This window comes from Coenobita brevimanus, chromosome 48, assembly GCF_032717465.1.
Source record: "Coenobita brevimanus isolate Jiangsu-jjx chromosome 48, ASM3271746v2, whole genome shotgun sequence".
Classification (NCBI taxonomy): domain Eukaryota; kingdom Metazoa; phylum Arthropoda; class Malacostraca; order Decapoda; family Coenobitidae; genus Coenobita; species Coenobita brevimanus.
The window spans coordinates 8097210-8117822 of record NC_137001.1 but is presented as its reverse complement, the minus strand read 5'-3'; the positions used below and the strand labels follow the sequence as shown (position 1 = coordinate 8117822).

The window sequence follows — 20613 nt, the reverse complement described above, 5'->3', positions numbered from 1 at the left end:
CACTTTCGTGACGCTTGGGAGCAAGGGATCATACTGCGGGGCGTCACTTTTGTGATTCTGTGTTATTCTGAATTCACCCGGGCTTCCAAGTGGGGGCTTGTATCATCTATCAGTACTGCCAATGTCCAACACTAGTCAGCACTCCTAATCTCATTTGTACTCCTATCCATTGTTGACAATTTAGCCATTTCTCCCTGCTCTTGACTCCCCTCCCTACCCCCCCTCCATTACCCTATCCTCTCGCCTGCCTGGCCGTGCTATGCTAAGTAAATCTTCCCTGGAATTTTTCACTGATTTCATCCATTGAAATAAGCCCTATGCCCTATTCTTATACCAAACAATATATACAAGAAAGAAATAAGGTAAGTGAGAGTGCCATACACCTGGAATTGGCTAATTATCACCTGACAACACTTCACGTGCCCTCGTTCGCTAATTTTCGCTATTTCCCCTTGAAATATGCTGTATAATCTATTTTCGTAATAAATATGCATATAAGGAGGGAAGGGAGAAGCCTAAGTGATATTTACATTCACCTGGAACTACCTAATTTATAATGTATTGTCTAGATTTCCTGCCAATCATTTCACTGCTATATATAGCTGTGTCAAGAGGCTAAACGTTGGCAGTGCTGATTTCCCTGGGTAGGCCTCCACCCCGGCCCACCCTTATCGGTTCACTCTCATCTTCCAGTGTGGGGGTACGTCTGTTCGCTCTTGCTAGCTTCAGGGCCTTTCCACCCCCATGCAAAGGGCCCTGTGACCTTTACCCCCTACTAAACCTCGTGTAGAAAGAGGTAAAGGGCTGACAATTAATAAAAGAGTAACTACGATCTTTCTATTATGTAAAACAGTGCAAGTGGAATTGTAAATAATGTGTAAATAATGTGTAAACAGCAAGTGAAAGTAATGAATGTAAATATACATGAACAGTGGAAAATAGTTTTATAAGTTACTTCAAGTGACAGTGCATAACACAGTGTAAATAAAATAGAAATGTAAATAACGTAAATAAAATAGAGAACGTAAATAGAAATAGAAGTGAGTAGTATTATAAGAATACGAGTATATACCCTAGGAGTAATGAAAGTGAAAGTTTCACTCTAGCATGTCTGAATACTATGAGTTATGAGAGCGAAGGTGAAAGTGACATTCACTCTCAATGCTAGTACACAGGATGAGAAAGTGAATGCTATGTATTTTACTGAAAGAAATTGAATCCCTACAGTGACAATAAACTAATACTACTGAAGGAAACTTATGGATAAAGACTGTAGATATATATAAGTGTTATATAGTAATAGAAATATAAAGTGTGAGGGGTTTTATGAATAATAAATGACAGAGTACCAAGAGCGAACTAGCGCAAGTGCGACGGTCAGACGTGCTCGTAATTTTCATTGCTTTCACAGTGTTTTTTTTTTTTTGGAGTATGGATCCCAAACTACTTGAAAATCATAGAGTAGTGTTTATAGTGTTAATATCTGGCTGTGGTAATCGTATTACGGGTTGTCGGGAAGTGTAAAGTGGAGACTTTGTTACCCAACTTCAGAGGTGTCCACAAGTCCTACGGTAACCGACGAAGGCTCAACAAACATTCCAGGAGAAAGCTGAAGGCATGTGCCATAAGTATATATAATTTTAATATTCTAGGACTAATAACTGATTTTTGGCAAATATTTTTTGAGAGTGTGTTGGAGTCCGAATAACCCCGTGGCACACGCAAAACATTGGTAAACATGCCCGCGGTGTAGGGGTTAAAAGACTCCAGTGAAGACAGAGCACTATGTGAGTCACTAAAAACCACAAAAACGGATTGAGGGAGAGTAAAAATAATTTTAAGAGCACGTATAATTGCAGTCAGTTCTGCCATATACACTAAAGTGATGCCAGGAAGGTTACCGCCCCTACTAAAGGAAGGGAAGACAACATCAAATCCTACTCCAGCATCAGTCTTAGACCCGTCAGTATACTGTAGACGGGGACAGAGCCCTCATGAACGAAGGCATGTTCTAAAAAGAGAGAGAGGGACACCTGAGAGGGAAGTGAACCCTTTTTTTCAACAACGGACCTACAAAATGTCACACAAGGGAGTAGCCAAGAACCCACCCTTGGGATCCGATGTGGACAAATTGCCAGTCTCAGAACATAGGACTAACATAACAGACCTGACCCTGTAACCAAATGGCTTTGGGAGACTAGGATGGGTGTCATAAGCAGAAGATCGGGAATCCTGGGAGACGATGGCACAAGAAATTGAGTCTGGAATGTGGTATGATACCAACACCTCGTCAATAGCAACTGCCGTTGCAAATCCAAAGGGAGTACATCAGCATCCACCAACAAACTTGGAATCGGGGATGATCTGAATGCCCCGGTTGCCAGACGTACACCAGCATGATGCACAGAATTTAACAACTGGAGACGGGCAACTATTGCAGAGGCATAGACCTCACGTCCATATTCAAGTTTAGGAAGAATAAGAGACCTATGCAAAAGGAGGAGGGTCGGATGGTCAGCACCCCAAAAGCTATGAGCTAAAACTCTCGAAAGACTCAAAGCTTTAAGACAAGCTGCCTTAACAGAACAAATATGAGGAACCCAGGTTAGTCTACTATCAAACAGAAGACCCAGAAACTGGGTCTCTTCCACACAGGATATTTTCCTACCACAGAGATACAAGCCAGGGTCTGGGTGGACCCCTTGAGGATGACAAAAATGAATAGCCACTGTCTTTGTTGAAGAAAAATGGAAACCATGAGATTCTGCCCAGTCAGAAATTCTCTTCAGAGCCAGCTGCAACTTCATCTTTATCAGAGACATTCTAGATGCGGTGAAGGAAATCGAGAGGTCATCGACATATAGTGATCCATGTACACCGTCAGGAAGTACACTGATTATGCTCTTAAGGGCTAAAGCAAACAGAGTAACACTAAGGATACTCCCCTGTGGTAATCCATCTAGTGCTCGGCCATTAGAAAGCACTTCTCCCACTGGCAACTTTAATATTCGGGTACATAAAAACTGTTGAATAAAAATAGGCAAGCACCCACGAAGACCAAACTCATGAAGAGAGAATAAAATACCATGACACCAGGCAGTGCCATATGTCTTCTCTAAATTGATGAAGACCGTGACCTGGTGTTGGTTGGCGGAGAAAGCCTCACAGACAGAAGATTCCAAGGACAGTAGCGCATCAGAGGTAGATCGCATTTTTCAAAAACCATACTGGGCAAGGGATAAGAAGTCACCTCTCTCCAAAAACCACACAAGCCTAACATACACCACCTTTTCAAAAACTTTACATATACAAGATGTCAAAGAAATAGGCAGATAATTTGTCGCCTGTAGGTGGTCCTTATCTGGTTTGGGGATGGAGATAACTAGAGCAACTGTCCAACAAGCTGGAAACTCCCCCAAACACCAGATCTTATTAGACAGTGAAAGCAAAATCAACAGGGTCTCATCAGACAGGTGGTTTAACCCCTCTGTGGCCGCCGGCATTGAATGACGTTTAGCCGATAAATGGCCACCGGCGTCGTTTGGGTGCGGCCTGTAAAAAACTGCAAACATTTTTGGGAAGTGAATGAACGTTCTGAACGTCTTCACACTGACCTACACTACACTCCCATACACCCCATCAAGCAGTTCAGAGCCTGCTGCTGTGATGAGTGGATTTTCTATTATTTCACTCCTGGCCATGCCTTAATAAGCACAACTACGCCCATTATCTCGACCCAGGCAGAACATATCATCTCTATCCTCTCTTGCAAAACAGACACAACCACCTGTTTACGATTATAAAGTAATACAGGCACATACAAAAAAGACATGATAATAAGAGAAAAATACATTTTTGTCTTGGTATCTTTACCTATTTGCTCAGGTTTGCTGTAATGGTTTGCATCATTTGATGCAATGCAACTTGTAGAAAACTGTGAAAACTTTCGGGAAGTGAACGAAAATCTGGGACATGAGACTGACCTTGACTTCTCCTTCTCACGTACCATATGTCAGTGTCAGTTCACCACCTGCTGTCGTGAGGGGTGGATGTACGATTTTTTCGCTCGTGGCCATGCCTAAAAAAACATAGTTACACCCATAATCTCGACCCAGACAGAAAATACGATCTTTTTCGTCCCTTGCAAAACACACACAACCACCCTGTTTACGAGACAGCAATATATAATGCGAAAATAACAAGGTAAAGTGATAAAGATGAACGTAAAATGATAAAGATGAGCATGTTATGACGGAAAAAATATTTTTTCCCCGTCTGTAAACGTATTTATTTCTGTTTTGTATCTGTATTCGTAATAATTAGACTTATTCTTAGTTCTGAAACTGCATTACGATTCTATTTTTAGCCATGCTTTTGGTGTAGGAGCTGGAAGTTGCGACTCAACTTCCATATTGCTAATCGGACTGACCCTCCACTTTATTCTTCCGTGGCAGAGTCTAGCCTTGGAGGACGTGCAGTTTTCTCATTTAGGACTGAAAATTAAACTCTTTCGCTCCCTTTTCCAAGCATGGGCACAACGATAACATAAAAAATAACTCGAAACGACCATAAACATATTTTATATCAAAAAAGTGAAAATGTACTCATAACCTTTTTTTTTTCCAGCCATTCCTAACAGATTATGTACTGAAATCATTCGATATCATCATATCTCATATATGAACAACATTTCAGCACCATTCGCATTGTTTTGAGAGAAAAAAAAATAACAACATCTGCCACGTTGCGTTGCGGCAGTACCCTGGTCGGCGATATCGGTTGCCGATATTTCTGCAACTTCCGCGCTTCATTGCAAACCACAAAATGCGTCTAGGAAGCTGGGATTTTCACTGTTAGGTGCATCTGAACTTTCTCTTCAATATGGCTTGAAAAAAAAAATCAATTTTCGAAACTTCAAAAAATTTCCCTGGAGTCGACCTGGGGTGCACGGAAAATTCCGGGCCTTCGGCCACGGAGGGGTTAAAACAGCATGAGGAATATCATCATAACCAGGAGAGGAATCAAGGCGCTGCGACAGAGTCGCCTGGAGTTCAGAAACTGAAAATGGAACGTTGTAAGGCTCTCCCCCATCAGAGACAAAACTGAGACCACGAGACTCTAGGCGCCGACGGTGGCAAGCCGAAGACGTATCTGCACCTTTCTGTGACACACTGGCAAAATGATCAACAATCAACTCTGCAACAGCAAAAGGATCAGCCGCAGTTCCACCTGCTACAGATAAAACAGAAGAGGAGGGAACAGTAACTTTTCCTGAAATTTTCCTTACCTGGTTCCATACCTGAGTGATGGAATTGATGGAGGAAACATAACCCTTCCAGGATGAACGCCTGGCCTCCTTTAAAACCCGTCTCATATGAGCTCGTGCCCTCTGATACGCCACCAAATACTGAGGATCCCCACGGTGATGACGAAGTCGAGAGAAGGTGACTCGTTTGGCTCTCACTGTGGAACTGCACTCAGAGTTCCACCAATGAACCGGACGTTTAGGAAACTGACCCTTCGTTTTTGGAATAGATAACAGGGCTGCTGAGTGCAACACGGTATTGAAATATGACACTGCCTCAGTAAGACAGCCAAACTCATTGACAGGAAGGGACATGGAACTTAATTCCCTGAAATGTGGCCAGTTAGCCTTATCCAGAAGCCAACAAGGAAGACGTGGCTAAGGTCCACTTGCGCTAGCAGTTAAGAGTAACGGAAAATGGCCACTGGCATACAGGTCTGGCAACACATCCCAGGTAAAATCTAAAACAGCACCAGCTGAATATTAAGACAAATCACTGGCAGTAAAAGTTCCTGTCTGGCTATGAAAATAAGTCATTGTATTGGAGTTTAAAATGCCTGACTACTCATCTTCCACTAAAGAGGCCAGCACAACACCCCGAGGGTTGGCCTCACTGTTTCCCTATAGTGGCTGGTGACCATTCATATCTCCTAGTAACAGAAAGGGAGAAAGAAGGCCATGAATAAGGCGTTCCAGATCCGCCCTTTCAACAGTAGCACTGGGAGGTAGATAAAGACTGCAAACTGTATACTCTAGAAGGCCTTTGGGGTATCCAAGTTTTAGAAAGCACTTATGATGTAGTCCATTCACTTTGGAGCCGTCCATATAAGTCAGACTGACCCGGAAAAAGTTAATTCCTCTGAAAAAGCCTCACTGCGAAACTAGTCAGGAATAAACTTCTGTCTCAGAATCATGTTTCTCTACACCACTATTACACATCTGTCATAATGTCTCAACCTTCAAGTAATGTTTGCATACACTTCGTTCATATGTACTTAAGTACACTCGCAGCCCATAGCAAGATGTAAGGAGCGTGAAAATGAGACTGTGTGTGTGTGTGTGTGAGAGAGAGAGAGCGAGTAAGGGCAGGGCAGGAGGGCGAACAGAAATTATGTAGGTTAGGGACATTATAATCTCTTTGTATGCAAAATCTCTGCACTGTGGTCCAGACTTTCAATTTTGTATTATGAATGGCACTTTACCCAGTTCTAGATTTATATTATGGTTTTTGCTTGCATCTAATCGATAAAATAATATTAGCCTGCCACATGGAGAGTTACATTAGCTAGGAAGAGGCGTGGTAAGCCTCCAAGGCCCAAGAGAACGAAACAGGTATTTGAAACTGTCACAATATTCATTCTCTCTCTCTCTCTCTCTTACCAGACATAACTTGCATTTAACTGTACTACCTGCAGGAGAGAGAAGCAGGAGAAGCAACCATTGCCACCTGGTATACATTGTACTCCTCCGCGCCAGCACGACCTGCAATCCACGAGAGAAAGTAGTTCTTCGTCATTGTTTGTTCACTACCAGCGTTAAATGTCATTTTTAAATCACTACATAGGTGCTATTGAGGGACACCTTCACGCAGTGGCACCGATATGACCGGAGCTGCCCAACTGTACAAACATCCCTCAACTCTCTCCATATCCCGAGAGCAAGGGATGATAGGCTGCAGTTAAAGGACATCTTCAGCCTGCAGTCATCAAGACTCACGACCAGAAGGGCCTGGTTCTACAGAAATACCACCACCACCACCACCAGCAACAACAACAATATTTAGCACCAATAGCAACAAAAAAATGCCAATACATAGAACAATGCCATTTTATGGTTATCCCAACTCTGCATTCCACTTAGCTAATACCTAGAGGAGATAGCTGGGGTAGCCTGGATGATACAGTGGCCTGTATTTGATAGTGATAGATGAATTACCTGCTACAGGCTCAAAGGCCTTAGTTACGGAGATGAGCACCACGGCTAAATGACTCATGGCGTCTGTTTCTGCCTTCACTGTACCTCTAATACCATTTTTTTTCTTTTATCTGAGAGAATCCCCACGTAGCTTGGAGGTTGTGTTAGTAGTAATGGCAACCCCATGCTCATTTGGACGTGAACCCGGTGGACTGCAGGTTGAAGCAGCCTATTTCCTGCAGTCCACCATCAACCTTTCGGGGAAGAGAGAGTCAAGGGACCTGTGCCACACCATGAAGGCGTCCCTCTCCAGCACCAGCCAATGGGTCAAAAGCTGAAACGCTATCTCTATAAAAGTATTTCTATAAAAATGATCTCTGTAAAAACTGTTTCTACATAAGCTATCTCTACAGAAGTTATTTCTGTTACACATTCACTGCGACTATTCTTATTAACTTTTACGCACCCAAAGTGAGCGTTTATAGAATGATAATTACTTTGCACTCTTGATGAAGATGGTGTGTTAAGAGTTTGTTTACCTACCTACCAACCTGCCTGTTTACCTTTCTTCCTGTCTACCTACTTACTTACCTTATTACCTACTTCCTTCCCTCCCTACCAACCTCCCTACCTACTTACTTGCCTGTTTATCTTTCTTCCTGCCTACCTACTTACCTTATTACCTACTTCCTTCCCTCTCTACCGTGCTACCTACATACCTACCTATTTATCTTCCTGCCTACCTACCAGCCACCCTGTTTACCTGCCACCTTATCCACCTCCATTGCTTACTGACAGTACTTTCCTCTTTCTCTGCCTCACTACCTACTTACCTTCCTGCTTACTTCCCTTCCTTCCTGCCAGCCTCGCTACCTACCTGTACGCCCGCTGATCTGCCTCTGATCACTTGGTCATTGATGTTGTGTGTGTGTGTGTGTGTGTGTGTGTGTGTGTGTGTGTGTGTGACTGCGCATCGATCAACACAGTCAAAACAATCATTCTAAGTGCTCTCTCTCTCTCTCTCTCTCTCTCTCTCTCTCTCTCTCTCTCTCTCTCTCTCATGCAAAGAACCTATCACCCACACCACCATTCCACACTATCACCTAAACCATCATTCCACACCATCACCCAGGCCACACCATCACCTAGAGTCTAGCCCTTCGCCTCACAGCATCACACCACACCATCACCCAACTCCAGTGAGCCTCCGAGAGTTATGTAGCCTGCGCTAAGGGATGTACATTATACAGTGACAGGAAATTCCATACTTGACCATGTATGGGCCTGCGTCCTGAACTGCACTCGATCCAACTGTGCTGTGTTCACTTTTAAACATTAACCAACTGCTTACTGTGTTACTGGCAATCAGTATTATGAGAGAGCACATTATAGGCGAGTTGACTACAAAATTACCTTACTTGCCTTAAAGCTGAGGTGATAAAAATCATACCAGTAATAACGCTGCCACTACAATGCTGTTTCTTCGAAATGTAAACATACATTTTAAAAAAATAAATACATACTTTGCACTTCTTTATTGGTTAGCTGCAGTGCTGAATTCATATATAACATTAACTTAAGCTATCATATAAGGCTGAGTACCAGCAATGACTCCTCAGAATTGACTGACACTCCTTGTATTATTAACTGACATTCAGAGTTACCCTTGAACCTCCCAATTACCCCCTCAGCCTCATTAACATCATCCAGCCCTCGCTGCTCACTGTTTGGAGTTTGAGAAAGGGTCTTCATAGGGGAGGCTCTGAGGGAGGTATCAGCAGCCTGTTGGGCAAATGGAATACCTGAGTAATTCGAGGATTGTAAATTGGTAACAGCTACACCTGAATATTCAAGAGTTGGTGACCAAATTATAACCACTGGTGGCATCACATGAACAAAATAATCAGCCGCCTCTTAAAGCTTCGAATGTGTACAGCTCCTGTCCTTCACCCAGACGGGGGTCATTTGATACATTGTACTATCTCTATTTCTTACACCAGTCTCTGGACTACATATGGATGTTATCCTGTCAAACTGGAGAGTGTACAGTACATATGGGTGTTATACTGTCATATGGGTGTTAGTCTGTCATTAAAAAAAAAAAAAAGTGTTTCGTTAACATTCCTCAAGTCTACACATTCCTGATCTTGTTTTTATATGGGTGTCATACTGTCTAGCAAAAGCATTCACCTTGGGGTGTTTCTAGATGGCAATGATATATCGGCATGCGAGTATAATTGTACCAGTACTGTAAAATACAGTCATCAATTGTACCTCATGTATGTGTAAATAAGGTACCATATGAAATTGCTTAGTCTTAGGGTTACTGCAATTCAGTGCACATTCTTAGTTTCACTGTATCGCTAACTCTGGCCTTTGTAAGACACACTAGGTTCTATCTGCTGATAAATTACGGAACTGGCAACCATGGACTATAAACATTACTAAAGCTATTTGTGCTAACATCACACATTAACACATTTGTCTATATTTTCACGTGACTGAACACCTTCACAGTTGACCAAAAGAATGAAAAGAGAGAAATATACACTTTCAACACACCAAAAATAAATACAAACATTAATACTCAGGAAGGAAAAAGACAAGAGCTAATGATAACAAAACAGCAGGTACACGATATGGAAAATCAAGATACTAAATACTAAGGGTCATATTCTCGCGGGTTTTGAAGACTTCCTAGCCCTTTTTTCTTAGGGATACGTTTTGTTTACTCCATCCTACTGTTTTCCTGTACCCTATTTATGTCTTTTCAGTGCTGGCATAGAGTTTATAAACATTTTTCGAGAATATATCAACTTTTTCCCTCTGGGATACATTTTGCTTACTGTTATCGTACTTATTTATGTACTTTTGATACTGGCATAGACTGCACGAATATCTTTCAAGCATATATTTAAACATGGCAGATACAAAAATAAACTGGCAAGAAATAAATGCTACGAAGCCTCTTTAACTGATAAAAATACGACCCTGATACAAATGAGCTGGGCCACAGACAACATTACTCTTCGCGTGTCTTGATTTTGTCGATGGCCTCCACGAGCAGTGTAGAGTTGTGGTGGTCGCCAAACTTCAGAGTCCCGGTGTTCGTATAGTATTCCCTGGTCTCTGGGTCCCAACACAAACACACCTAAGGAAAAAACAGTGACCGTATGTGAGAATACCTTTTTTCATCCTACACGATAAAGTAGCTACAAAATCGAGAAATTAATGGTGGTTATTGCCTTTAGTCTCCACGTACTGGAAATCATTTGACGGTTTTGTTTAGCTTATGAGAGACTCATAGGATGAAAAGGAAGAAACAATTTCCATTAATACATTCAGTCTAAGTATACTTTTATATTTTATTAAGCCTGTTACCAAATTACTATATTCAGGCTAAGAGAGCCCCTATCGGTTGAAGAAATAAAATGAATTATTCCAGGCTGCATCCTCAAAAGGACTTCATATACATAATAAATAAACACAGTATGTGACAAAACTTATCTGATACACTGTTATGAGTAATTCAATAAATTGTGCAGTCTAGTGGAGGAAGGCTATAAGAAAATAGGACTGCTAACTGGTAATAAATATTACTGTATCCAGTGTGCATGTTACTCTATTCTCACTACAGTATGGTGAAGGGAGACATCTGAGGGGGATGATTTCATATTCCCCACATGTACAGGTTTCTCATTTGTTTAATAATAGCAGTAAAAATTTCTAAGATTATGAAACCATAGTGATGAAACACTTTTCTACGATCCTCCACTGTTACAGTCTCAAAGATTATCGGCACACATTAACTGATGTGCTAGCATACTTGCAAGTTCACTTAAACTATGTATATCAGCTGGTTTTGCTTCCCAGATGGGCCTGGGTACCTGGGCATTGTCTGACTACCCCTTTAGCCACATCCTGTGGTTTAATTAAAATCAGTGTTCAAGTACTATCGAAAGTCACGTGCAAACTTTTACCAGCAGTCCACCAGCCTACAGGCTACCAAGTTCACATCCAGATGAACCTGGGGCCATAAAGACAACTTGATATATTAAATTCCACCATAAACTTACTTCCCAGTAGTGATCCAGCCCCTTTTAGGTTGCCATCAACACCCTTGTTACTGGCTCTCCTGAGGTTGCTCCACACACTCCACCTAAGCATGCCAGTCAGCAGTAGGCGGCGCTCCTCGGGCCCATAGAACCTCTTCTCTTCGTTCAGTAGCAGCTCACCACCAAGGAAGAAGTCCATGAACTCCTCAGCCCCGAGGCTCTCATGAAGGAGGGCATACAGAGGGATTCTCTTGACCTCAAAATGTGGCTTGAGGCTGGAGACCGCTTGCGCCTCCTGGTGATGGATGTTATACATTTAGAAACCGTATACTGAATTGTGCATTTTCGTCTGAACTGACTGGGCTGAGTAGCCCAGCACCAAGCCTCAGCACAGGATAATAAATGGATGGATAGATTAATGCACACTGTAGATTTCATGAGCGGATAGTAATTTAAGGTAGGTCTTAGCACACTATTATAATACAGTACTGTATAAGAGCAGAACAAAATTGGACAGTGGATCTGTTCCCTGAAGCTCTGAAACAAACATTGGTGCTTAATAAATCCACTGACAGTACTACAGTATAATATTAATGATACTGTGCCTGATATAGAGGAATATAACTAATGCCATACTTTGGTTTTAAAAAATTGTCGTATATTCAGAAATAAAACATAAACATCACCGTGTGTAAGTAGTTCTACCTACATCTTTTTTTTTTTTTTCTGGTTGACAATAAACTAGGAAATTAGCCCCTTGCCACCACCCAGTATCCTTAATAGATGCCATCAGTCAAGGGCAATCAGATAAAAATATTAGCCATTTGCACTTCCTTGGCTCTTATCTCAACTGTAATGACTAATCCCGTTGAAGCAAAGTCCCACATACAACCAATCCAGATACCTGTAATTTAGTATACACCAGTCACATTCCCATACCATGAGCCCATAAAATCCCGGAGGGGGATAATAACAAACAAATCACCTCCGTATCACCCAGCCCTCTGCCATCTGACTGCCATCCCTCCAACTCACACCACCCTCATTCATATCTCATCCTCCATCCTGCACACAGTCAAAGAAAGAATCCCTAGTCGGCCTAAGTTTATTCTTACTCACCTCCCTACACAGAGATCGTCCGGGCCGACTGACTGCCGTGATGGCTGCCCCTCTATCTCGCCAGAGGGCCTCTCCCAACAGACGACCATCACTCCCATCGAGCTTCCTCAGGGGCTCAACACGGAGCCAGTCTGGGGAAGGAAGATCACATGAGCTGGTGGTGGAGTTTGTTTTTTAACTCCCTTACTGTGCCTGGTGCAGGAGAGGGGCGCCTTCAAGTGGTGGCACAGATATAACTGGACGGTGGAGCTATCTGGCTATGTAAACGTCCCTCATTCCCTCCCTGTCACCCAAAACGAGGAGGGTGGACTGCACGAGGAAGGTAACTTCAGCCTGTAGTCTACTAGGTTCGCATTCATACGAGCCTGGGGTTGCTACTACTACTACTACTACTACTACTGCTACTACTACTACTACTGTTACAGCTACTACTACCCCTGTGCCTGGTGGTCTAGTGGTTAGAGAATGCCCCAGTTTGAGAGAGCCTTGAATATTATCGATCTCCATGAAGTGACAAGAGGGTTTTCAAACATATAATGCCATCAAGGGTAGGAGGATGGTCATCTACCCTTACATATATAGGACTACGGTAGACTAGCCTGGAGCCCTTACACCTTGAGGGGAGGAATATGAAGTTGGCACTTTTTCATTTAATACTGATTTCTTATGACTAAACAAAATCACCTTGTGACAACCTTCATAAAATTCCTCGTGTACCAATAACAGGGAGAGGATGAGAAGCCTTTGACTGTTACGGTTACTCTCAGTTAAACAAAATCGTCTGCTGTTAGCAGCAATATTATTATAGCCAAGTGCACTATCCACAGCCAAAGGGTTACAAGAAGAATGATACCCACATAGTTGTAGCTCTAGGTTCATCTGAAACGTCAGCCTGGTGGACCACAAGCTAAAGTTGTCCTCCTCCCGCAGTCCACAATCCTCCTTTGGGGGGATATGGGGAGAGTTGAGGGATGTTAGTACAACCAGGCATTGGTGCTGCAGGTTATATTGGTGCCACTGTCACGGGGTTTTTCTCATATCACGGTAATTTTGAAATAAATGGTTGAATGTTATTTAAATTGATATTTATATTCAATAATACTGAAGAGCAGAGACAATGGTTGTCTTGCTACATCAAGCAACGATTACTTTACGCTGGCTTAGCACGATTCTCTGAGAACGAGAATTTATAAACTTTCTCAACAGTACACAGCAGAGACTAATTACTCACAATTGCTGAATTACTGTACTGTTAGCCTCTGGAGAAAGTTACATCACCCCTGACAATAAATAACTAATACTAATAATAATAACATCAGGTTCTTGCTGATGCATTAACTCCTGGCACAACGGATTTTAAGTTAATACAACAAGACTGGTCTAAGTACCAGTTATGAAAGCAAAACGTGTATGCAAGCTAGGAGCTATATGGGAAATAAGCTTAATTTGGATTAAATGAAACAAGAGTTTACTTACATTAAGCTCAAGAAAGGAACTGTTAAATTTATTAATCAAAAAATAAATTTAACGTTACAATTCAAATCAATTAAATGAGACGCACTCACTCACTCACGCAATAGCTAAATACTTACGCCTAGGGAAAAACACCTTAACTAAGCTCTTAAAACTACAAAATACACAAAAGAAATACCAGTCGATGAATACTATGTATCACCCGAGGGGTGGGAGTACTGGGATTAACTGTACTAATGGAGCTTGGGGTGCTAGCTGACCTCTCCACTTCTGAGCACAGACCCTTTCTCCGTCACAGCAAACACAAGACTGAATTCAAATACATTGTATGGGCAGGACGCAAGGCGTGGCTAACGGTTGAGGGAAGCAGAGGCGAATGATAAAGAAACAATTGTATCGCTCAGTAGCGCACTTAGTGACGTGCATTAAATCGGTCACTTTTAAACAGTGACGAATGTTTTGAAAAGTATACCCCGAAATGGAGGGAGAAACGGTTAGCTGAGCGATACACAGTGAGTTTTCCACTAACAGTTCGTGGCTTCTCACAAAACGGAAATGTCGCGAATTGATTCGTGACATTACGCCCCTACAAAATTAAATTTTTTCCTTATGGGAAAAAATTTGTGGATATATATATATATGTACACATCCTAAGTCATTCACACAAGATTCACACTGTGGTGTGTGTGCTATCCTGCTACAGGAGAAAGTCGCAGTCGTCAGTGAGCGAAAAAACCTCGTATTTACGTTAATAGAAGCAAGCTTGAGGGAAAAACTCTGTGACGACGGTGAAAATCCTGTACTCAGGTCAAACTGAGCGAAAATTCGCTACATTTACACTGACAACTAATTGTTGTGTAGCGTGATGTATGTAATACACGGTGTAGGTGTGACAGTTGTAGTGTAACTGTACCTACGTGTAAAATGACACAGTAAATAATAATATGGCGACGACGAAGGCAGAGGAGAAGAGGCGGCAGCATGCGGCAGACGATCAGCTGGCCTGCACAGCAAAACTGCTACACCCATTGCTGAACCTGCAAAACCAATTGAGGTGGAGCTTCAAAAGTGTCAATGAGACAAAATTCTTATTAAGTTACAATTACTCTCTCTGCCTAGCAATCAGTACATGCTACGAAAAGTACGCTCTAGCTGAAAAATACAAGTGACAGCCTAAGCTTCATACATTCGAGGTCGCCATTAATTATAGCACACGATTATGTCAGCAAGTTGAGAATCCCTGTGCAAACTCGGGTCTTCCATAGCCTCGAACCGCACATGGGTCCTCAACCTGTGCCTTAACCTACAGTTCTTATATTAATATCGGGGAGCTGAGAATCCTTGTGCAAACTCGGGTCTTCCATAGCCTCAAGTCGCCTCTGCGGAGTTCTCACCCCCCCCTTAACCTACAGTACTTATATTAGTATCGGGGAGCTGAGAATCCTTGTGCAAACTCGGGTCTTCCATAGCCTCAAGTCGCCTCTGCGGAGTTCTCTCTCGAACTTCCCCCTTAACCTACGGTACTTATATTAGTACCGGGAAGCTGAGAATCCTTGTGCAAACTTGGGTCTTCCATAGCCTCAAGTCGCCTCTGCGGAGTTCTCTCTCGAACTTCCCCCTTAACCTACGGTACATATATTAGTACCGGGAAGCTGAGAATCCTTATGCAAACTTGGGTCTTCCATAGCCTCAAGTCGCCTCTCAACTTCCCCCTTAACTTACGGTACATAATATGTATGTACAGGCCCCGGACATAATGTGTCCTGTGGGGCCAATGGGCGAGACGTCAGGTCTGCACCCACTTCACCACTACCCTGTCTCTCAACTGACTCAGAGATTACAGGTGTGGTTATGAATGCCACAGGAAGGGCATGTCCCTGATTAGTGGTGATACTTTGGCACACACTACAGGAACGGACAAAACTATCTATGTCCCGTCCCATCCCTGGCCAGAAAAAGTCAGCTCGGATACGGCCCTGGGTCTTCCTTTTGCCCAAGTGACCTCCTGAGGCTGAACAAAGACCCCATTGTAACACTGCTAGGCGGTACTTGGCGGGAACGACAAACTGCAGTCGAACCTCGCCCTCGGGTGTTCGTGACTCACGGTAGAGCCGTCCTTGTTTACGAAGGAACTTGGCTCGACCTCCCCGTGAATACTTAATCACTCGACCCTTTTGTTTATTCCGCACGGCAGCAAGTGTCGGATCAGATTGTTGTTCTTGCACAACAAATTGGCTACACATCAGATCTTGCGGCGATTCAATGATCACTGGGGTGACACCATCTGGAGCCTCAGCCATGGCTCGTGTTACCGCAGCAGCCGAAGTCTGAGTAGCGTCATCGGAGCAACTATCCTTGACTCCATTAATATTGCCTACTATTAAGTCAAATAGAGGCTCTGGCATGACAACCGCAAGTGTCATACCAGTATAAAATGGAGATGCCACCTGGATACATGCCTCACTGATCCATCAATAAGGCTTACATGGATCTGTCGACCTGTATACTGCTCAGGCCGAACTAGACTCTGCTTGACAGAGCAACCTGAGGAACCATTGTCTCTCAGGACCTTCACAGGAATGTCTCCCACAAACCCTGGCTGAACAAGGAAGGTACTGTCACCTGTGGGAGGGCCTGTGGAGGAAGCAGCTAGCCACTCATGAGGCTGCTGAATTGATGTGGCAAACATTGTGCCTTGAGGGTTATATACTTGAGAAGATGGAACATTGGCCATCTGTGGAGGGGGGTTCACTGTCACTGTGGGACTAGTGAACTGTGGGGAAGTACCCACACTGGTAGGGACGTGACCACCGTGCTGCTGCTGAGGAATGAAGGCTGCGTTCGCTTCCTGCCTCTTTTGAGCTGGTGGTGAAAAAGTTTGTCCCGACGGTCGGTTGCGTGGCTGATACTGCTGCTGGTTAGGGTACTTGTTGTACCTCTTCCACTCAGGTTTCTGAGTGTTTTGCCCCTGGTCCTTCTGTGGTTTTGGACCTTGGCCATTATTCTGAGAATGGCCTTGTTGCAGGGATTCAGTCTGAGACGGCTTCCCAGACTTGGCAGTATCTTTTCTGCTCCAGGTGTTTTGCTTACGAGCTTGATACCCGTATGCAGTAAAGAATGCGTCAGCCTTCTCTGCCATTTGGCTGGCATCTTTCACCTGGCAGATCTTAAGCTGTGCTATGAGCTCAGCAGGCCACGACCTCTCTAGCTGTGTACGCAGCATAAGGTCAATTATCCCCTCACGCGTGGAAGGAGTTTCATCTTTCTCCATCCACTCATTTAAGTAAGCTGTGAGACGATCAAGGAACTGAACAGCTGTTTCCTTGTCTTGGAGATGAGCTCGCATGAACTGAACTTTGGCGTCGTCTACTGTGAGACCATACGCCTTCATGAGTGCAGCTTTCATCATCTCATATGTGAGATTGTCTCCACGAATTCGGTGGAGAATATCGAGGGCAGGGCCCTCAAACAGGCTAAGAAACTGAAGCCGCTTAGCTGCCTCATCCAGTTGATACATGTCTGCCATGTCCTCAAAACGAGCTATGTACGGCTCGATTCGCTCGCTTTCCTTGTATGAAGGAAGCTTGATGCGTGGGGTCGCCAGGACATGTGCAGGGAGAACGCTCGTGGAGCTTGGACCAACTGCACCAGACGTGTCTGAAGCCAAGGAATCTCGCTTGAGCTTCAGCACTTCAAGTTCATGTTCTCGTTCTTTGTCTCGTTGTTCACGCTCGTATTCGCGCTGTTCTCGCTCTTTTTCTAACTCGAGCTCGCGTTGTTTCTGCTCGTATTCGCGCTGTTCACGCTCATACTCGCGCTGTTCTCGCTCTTTTTCTAACTCGAGCTCGCGTTGTTTTTGCTCGTATTCGCGCTGTTCTCGCTCGTATTCGCGCTGTTCTCGCTCGTACTCGCGCTGAATCCTACGCTCTTCACGAGCATCTTTCTCACGTTCTTGCTCGTAATTGAACCGTGAGAGAACGTAACTCTGTATTTTCTCTGGGTCTGTGAGACCAATATCTTTGGCTTCCTGTACATAAGCACTGGCTGCCATGATGCTAGCTCAATTTACTAAGTAACCGAAACTGAGTACTGACTGCTTAGCGACGAATACTAATAAACACCAGTAAAGAATACAGACACAAGCTAGTGGTGACCAGTCTTATCCAGTTAACTGGCAAAGAATAAATCAAAAATGTAAATGACTGGGAAGACTCAATAATAAACACAATGGTACGGCGACTTCCCAGGAGCGAATAAAATCGTCTGGCGTTACCAAGAATAAACTAGAGTTAAGTACTCTATGGATTGATAAAGCAAAATCCACTTGCTAAATTAAGGGTAAACACCAGTAAGCTTGTGCCTATAAACTTTAATGATAAATACCTAAATATGAATGAGTGAGCAATATCTCGTGAATAGCTTTAGAGCTAGGAGTTAATATCCTGGCATGAGGTCGCCAATTTTCACGGGGTTTTTCTCATATCACGGTAATTTTGAAATAAATGGTTGAATGTTATTTAAATTGATATTTATATTCAATAATATTGAAGAGCAGAGACAATGGTTGTCTTGCTACATCAAGCAACGATTACTTTACGCTGGCTTAGCACGATTCTCTGAGAACGAGAATTTATAAACTTTCTCAACAGTACACAGCAGAGACTAATTACTCACAATTGCTGAATTACTGTACTGTTAGCCTCTGGAGAAAGTTACATCACCCCTGACAATAAATAACTAATACTAATAATAATAACATCAGGTTCTTGCTGATGCATTAACTCCTGGCACAACGGATTTTAAGTTAATACAACAAGACTGGTCTAAGTACCAGTTATGAAAGCAAAACGTGTATGCAAGCTAGGAGCTATATGGGAAATAAGCTTAATTTGGATTAAATGAAACAAGAGTTTACTTACATTAAGCTCAAGAAAGGAACTGTTAAATTTATTAATCAAAAAATAAATTTAACGTTACAATTCAAATCAATTAAATGAGACGCACTCACTCACTCACGCAATAGCTAAATACTTACGCCTAGGGAAAAACACCTTAACTAAGCTCTTAAAACTACAAAATACACAAAAGAAATACCAGTCGATGAATACTATGTATCACCCGAGGGGTGGGAGTACTGGGATTAACTGTACTAATGGAGCTTGGGGTGCTAGCTGACCTCTCCACTTCTGAGCACAGACCCTTTCTCCGTCACAGCAAACACAAGACTGAATTCAAATACATTGTATGGGCAGGACGCAAGGCGTGGCTAACGGTTGAGGGAAGCAGAGGCGAACGATAAAGAAACAATTGTATCGCTCAGTAGCGCACTTAGTGACGTGCATTAAATCGGTCACTTTTAAACAGTGACGAATGTTTTGAAAAGTATACCCCGAAATGGAGGGAGAAACGGTTAGCTGAGCGATACACAGTGAGTTTTCCACTAACAGTTCGTGGCTTCTCACAAAACGGAAATGTCGCGAATTGATTCGTGACAGCCACCACATGAAGGCGTCTCTTCTCCTGCATCATAAAAATTTAATGAAATAATGTGGTTTATGGTGAGGATCTAGTTTATTGTGATGATATGGTTTCTCCTCGATTTGGTTCCTCTTCTAGTATGGAGACAGAGATGGGGCACATGTGTACGGTATGTAATAGCAACGGTGTTTTTAACGTGTGTGTGTGTGTGTGTGTGTGTGTGTGTGTGTGTGTGTGTGTTATTACCTAATTGTTCTTACCTAATTGTATCTTTACAAAAATGAGTCAAGCTCGTACTGTCCCGTGCATCAAACCATTTATATTGTACATATCCTTAAGTTTTTGAATAGTTTTGGAACACACTACATCATTCGGTAGTGCATTCCATTGATCAATTGCCCTATTTGGGAAACTAAATTTCCTTACGTCTTTATTGCCTCCCTTTTTATCCAGTTTTTTGCAGTGTCCTCTTGCCGATGCTTCCCCACAGGTTATATATTCATTTATGTCTATTTTATCTTCCCCTGAGATGCATTAATATAGCATAATCATATCTCCTCGTTTCCTTCTTTCCTATAGTGTTGGTAGATTCAGTTTTTCTAATCTTTCTTCGAAGCTTAGATCCCTTCAGCTTGGTATCCATATTGTAGCTGCCCTTTGTACTTTTTCAGTCTTATCTATGTTTTTTTAAGATAAGGATTCCATACTACTGATTCATATTCCAGGGTTGGACTGATGAATGATGTTAATATCTTTCTTAACATCTTTTCATTTATATATATATGAATGCTATTCTCATATTAGCAAGCAGTGTATACATGTTACGTACCTTTTCATTGACATGGTCATCTGGAGACAGTCGATTACTGATAGGTCCCTCTCTCATTCTGATATGTGTAGGGTTGTTCTTCCTAACTTATACTCCCAATCTGGTCTTTTCTCACTTTTACCAAATTTAATTACATGTCACTTGTACACACTGAATTCCATTTGTCATTTATTGCTCAATTCATGAAGCTTGTTTAACTCCTCTTGCAGCTTTTTGCAAAGATCTGTGTTAGTAACTTTCCATTGAATTTTTACATCTGCAAGCATATTTAGATAGTTTCCATATCCAGTGTTACTGTCATATATATATATATATATATTGTTACGGAACAGAGAAAGATAATGTACACTTTAAGTGAGAATACTAAAAATCACTACTGTCCCGTAAAGTTCCAGGTTCAAAATAAAAGAGTTAGGTAAAATTACAAGTTAAAGTTTAAT

The 20613-nt window shown here is 42.5% G+C and overlaps 1 pseudogene; it reads right to left on the bottom strand.

Moving 5' to 3' along the window:
• Nucleotides 1-8392: 8392 nt before the first annotated feature.
• LOC145399283 (peroxiredoxin-like 2A) lies at nt 8393-20230 on the bottom strand (annotated as a pseudogene).
• Nucleotides 20231-20613: the final 383 nt, after the last annotated feature.